At 44.7% G+C, this 5,183-nt stretch overlaps 1 long non-coding RNA gene across 1 annotated transcript; it reads left to right on the forward strand.

The window, feature by feature from the left end:
* Positions 1 to 1,138: 1,138 nt before the first annotated feature.
* On the forward strand, positions 1,139 to 3,995 carry LOC146892918 (uncharacterized). Its single transcript, XR_015003579.2, has 2 exons — positions 1,139 to 1,324; positions 1,818 to 3,995. It is a non-coding gene; the product is annotated as an uncharacterized LOC146892918 (long non-coding RNA).
* Positions 3,996 to 5,183: the final 1,188 nt, after the last annotated feature.

Genomic DNA, 5,183 nt, shown 5'->3' on the forward strand with positions numbered 1-5,183 from the left:
CAATGTAAAGTATTCATTTCTATATCGTATCCCCCAATATTATTTTTTTAGAAACTGACCATGACCATTATCATTTATAATTAACCATTTTAAAATGAAAATAAAACACTTATAAACAATCATTTTGGGAATTTGGGTATAGTTTTCTCCAAACTGCTTCCTACTGTTTGCTAGACAAGGTATTTTTAGGGTTCATGGTGGTCTCGTTCCATCAGATCATATTAGCCTAGAAGAAATCCACAGGTTCTCATCTTCTGTGGAAACAAAAGCAGAACCTATTTTCCCAAGTAACATATTCTTAGATTCAAATTTTGAAGTCAAGATACCTTTAAAATGTATATGTTGGTTTAGCTTAGCAGTCCCCAGAATCAAATGTTTCTCTGTAGTTACAGTCAAAAAAATCAAAGAAAACACAATAATATACATAATCTTAACTCTTTGTGTATTTTCTACTTTTACGTAGCCTTTTTTACTCTATTGCTTTTTAATATTTACTATCTTTACTCCCTTAATTTATGTCTATACTCTTATTTTTTTAACTCTTTACTTCTTTTTTATAACTGTCTGTACTCTTTTCCCTCTCATTCCCAAGTCTACATACATTTTTAAACACACTGTGACCCATTTATAGGTTCATTTCTGTCTGAATCTGTCGTTATTGCCTATCTGTAATAATTTTCTGGCCAGGAACACCTTTTTTTTTTAAAATGCTAAGCAGGTATGGCTAGGACCAACTCCACGACCCTGCCTGCTTGCTTCACCCTGTCTAATATGGCAGAGGTATGTTCACTGCCTCTGCTAGCCATGTTCACCACCCCAGCTCCAGGGCTGCAGCAGGTCTATGTCCTCCTCCTTGTGAAGTCATTGCAGGCTGTCCAGGTGTCACAAAGTGCCCCTCCACTCATAATTCTCTGCATCCCTGAGTCTCAGAAGGAAACGCCTTATCTGGTACCACTCCTGTGGCTACTAGCTCCAGATAGGTTTCTTTCCTGAGTTGTTCTGATCCAGCTGCCCTCACTCTCCCCTGACCAGTAGGGAAACTTCCTTGTGGTATGTAATTGACAAGGATGTTTGTGTTCTTTCTGGCTGGTGGGTCTCCACAGAAGAAGTAGAGGTATAAAAGGTTGCTGGGTAAAATAAAGCCTGCTGTTCTTCCACCAGAAAAGAAGCATTTGTGTCTTGATCCCAGCACCCACTGCCAGTCTTGGCTATCCAGGCTGCGCTGACTGCAGCAAGTGGAAGTTCCCACCGAGATCTGGAAAGTGGGGATACGTGAACGGGGTCGCTCCAGCCGCTGACTAAATTGAGGAGCGTATTGGAGAAGGTAAAGTGTTTTTATTTTTCATCCCCAGAGATAAATCTGAGGGACATCCTCCAAAAGATAAGTATGAAGAGGCAGGAGGGTGAATTGAAAGGCCTCAAAAAGTAACTGAAACTCTTACAACAACAAGGCACGAAAGTAACAAGGAAGACAGCCAAAGATTTTGTACAGGAGGGGGTTTAAATGTTCCAGACTGGGAACAAGCCAAGTCAGATTAAAATGAGTATGTGTGTCTTCATCCCCAGAGATGCTCTGAGGGAGGCCCTCTGGAAGATTGGCCAGTAGGGAAGTAATAAAAAGGAGGCAGGAAGGTGAATTGAGGGTCTCAAAAGATAGAATATGTACAGATGTATGTTATTATGTCGATTGTGTTGCCTTTTGTGTTCTGGACTGGAGAAAGACATTTGATCTGGGAACTGCTAAGGTATTTTGACTTTAAAATACAGGCCTAAGTATTTGATGCTTTGGAAAGGAGGTTCTGCTTTTGTCTCCACAGAGGATGAGAACCTGTGGACTCATTGCAAATTTATGTGGTTTGAATCACCGAGACCCCCTGAAATGCTGATGTAAAATATTCCCAAGAATACAACAACCCCGCTCAGCAGGAAGTAGCCAGACAGGTTGACAACGCCCAAATTCCCTAGAAGATTGTTAAAGTGGGGCCCCTTCAATGGTTCAGGAGCAGGAGCAGCGAGCCTGCTTCCCTGAGTTCTGCTCCACTCCATGCAGGCAGTTTGGATCCAGAAGGCAGCTGGAGCAGAGCTTTGCCACCACAGCTACTGCCGCGGGACTTGCTCTCTCACAGACTGCAGACGGCTGAGACTGTCAACCAGCTTGCTGGAAAGAGTCAGCGATGCTTTGGACATACTCAATTGGCATTGAACCAACAAGTAGCTCTGGTCCAGGAGCAAGTGGACTATTCAACAGTTAATCATGTTATGTGTGTTACTCATGGCACTGTATTACATGCTTCTGCTATTGTTATGGAACTCAACCTTCATATGAGAGGGGTTTGGAATACTGCTTTTGTTACTTTTACCACCCAGTTAGTGCATGCTAGATGGTTACAGCGCTGGTCTGGCTCCTTGGCACTGTCAGTCCTGGGGATACTTGGTTTAGGGCTATGTGTCTGGGTAGGCACGGACGGGCAATACTTTGGGGGCAGGATGCTACAGGGACTATTAGAAGGCTATTCCCCATGACAGGCAAGGTATTATAAAATAGAATGGGGGGAGTTGCTGTGATCCAGCTGCCCTCACTCCCCACTGACCGGCAGGGGAACTTCCTTGTGGTCTGTAATTGACAAGGATGTTTGTGTTCTTTCTGGCCGGTGGGTCTCCACAGAAGGAGTAGAGGTATAAAAGGTTGCTGGGCAAAATAAAGCTTGCTGTTCTTCCACCTGAAAAGAAGCCTCTGTGCCTCAATCCTGGCACCCCCTGCCAGTCTTGGCTATTCAGGCTGCGCTGGCTGCAGCATTTCCCTACATCCTGGTCTTGATTTTTAGGAATTCCCTCATTAACTACTCTCCGCAAGGTATTCTGTGAGATGGCTCATTCTAATGTCAACTTGACACAACTTAGAATCATCTGAAAAGGGATCCTCAATATGGAACGTTCCAGTGCCTGACCTGTGGCCATACTGGCATGGGGAGGGGTGTTAGTTCATGGCCTGTGGCCATGCTGGCCTAGGGATTGCCCTGATCACCTTCATTGATGTGGGAAGATGCAGCCTGAAAGTGTCAGCACCAGTTTTGAGCTCTCCACTGTAGACTGGAAGTTAGCTGAGTACTAAGCGAGCATGCATTCCTTTCTCTCTGCTCTTAAAAAAAAAAATGGTCCTTTGAGAATTTCCAACAATGCGTTTTGCTCATACTCGACCTTCCCCAACTCCTTTCAGATCCACCCCCTTGCCTACCCACCCTGTTTGTATCTGGTTTTTGTTGTTGTTGTTTTGCTTTTTAACCCATCAAGTTTAGTTTGTGCTGTCCATATACTCTTGGATATGTGGCCCTCCACTGACACATGGCCGGCCCACCAGGGGCTACATTCTTGTAGAACACTGACTCTTCATCTCGCAACACCTATCAATTGCCAATAGTTCCTCTGCTGGAGGTGGGACTTGGTGCCCATCGTCTCTCCAGGCTGAAGGTTGGTCAGGCTTGGGTTTGCACACGTTTAGTGCATACTGTCACAATTGCTGAGTTCATGTATGTAGCTGTCCTACTGTGTCTGGAGGACAGTTTCCTTGGAATCACCCACTATCTCTGGGCTTATGCTCTTTCCGCTTCCTCTTCTGTAATGGTCTCTGATCCTTGGGGAGGGGTGTACCATATAGATGTTTCATTTAAGGCTGAGCATCCCGCAGTCTCTCATACTCTATACTTTGACCAGTTGTGGATGTCTGTGTTAATCTCCAACTACTGCCAATGTAAGTTTCTAGAAAGCTGAGAGATGCATTGTATAAGAGTCATGGTAAGTCATTAGGAGTCAGTTTAATGCTATGTTTGTGGATAAATGGGTCATAGTCCCTACTATTATCTCCTAAGTAGACAGAGTATTAACCTGGCCGTCTCTCCTCTTGACTGGATGTGGCATGATGAGTCATTCCTGTTGCCTTAGCAACTCTGCAGTGACGGACGGTAACCTTAAGGAAAATAAACCCTTTCTCCCCTTGCTTCCTTTTGGTCGGCTCATTTTATCATAGCAGCAGAAATGAAACAGACATCCAGTGTAAAGTTTCTAGTCGTGTCTTGCCAGGAATGCTCACCCAGAGGGCAACATGTGGGAGCTGTCTCTCTATCTTGTGGGGACCCAGGATTGAACTTAGGTTATCAAGCTTGGTGGCCAGCCCCGGAGCCATATCACCAGCCCCATCTCCCTCTCACTATGTCGTCATTCTAGTGGCTCTTTTTCTCCAGAAAACCCTGACACAGGAAATAAGACCATAAAAGGACATTGTATGTCATCAGGGAATTTCAAGTTAAAGCCAGATACCACTATACACTTATTGGAATGACCCAGATCCAAAATCCTGCTGACACCAGATTCTGGTGACGATGTACACCAAGCAGAAGCTCTCATTCGTTGCCAGTGTAGATGCAGCATGGTGCAGGGAATGGTGGGCAGTTTCTTGCAGAACTAAGCAGGCTTTCATCAGACTCCACAGAGTGTACTCTGTTTTCTATCCAAAGGAGGGGGAAATGTACATTGATTGAAAACCCTCCGTATGGATGTTGATAGAGGCCTCATTTATAATTAACAAACCTGAAAGCAATCCAATGTCTGCTCAGTGGATGGATGCCCACCATGGGACATCCAGACCACAGAATGTTAAGTTCAGTGTTAAAAAGGACACCTGCTCAACTATGTTCATAGCGGCATTATTCATAATAGTCAGAACCTGGAAACAACCTAGATGCCCCTAAATCGAAGAATGGATAAATACGATGTGGTACATTTACACAATGGAGTGTTACACAGCTGTTAGAAAACAATGACATTATGAAATTTGCAGGCAAATGGATGGCACTAGAAAAAAAATCATCCTGAGTGAGGTAACGCAGACCTAGAAAGACAAACATGGTATGTACTCACTCATACGTGGACACCAGATGTAAAGCAAAGGATAACCAGACTACAACCCACAGCTCTAGAGAAGCTAGGTAACGGGGACCCTAAGAGGGACTCATGGATCACCCTGGAAAGGGAAAATAAATGAGATCTGCTGGGTAAACTGGGAGTGGGAGTGGTAGAGGGGAGGGAATGGGATGGTTGATTTAGGGGAGGGACAGAGTGGGGGAGCAGTGAAAGGGAGATCTTGATAGAGGGAGCCACTATGGGGTTAGGGAGAAACCGGGTGCTAG

Source organism: Myodes glareolus, chromosome 9 (assembly GCF_982192425.1).
Source record: "Myodes glareolus chromosome 9, mMyoGla1.1, whole genome shotgun sequence".
Taxonomy (NCBI): Eukaryota; Metazoa; Chordata; class Mammalia; order Rodentia; family Cricetidae; genus Myodes; species Myodes glareolus.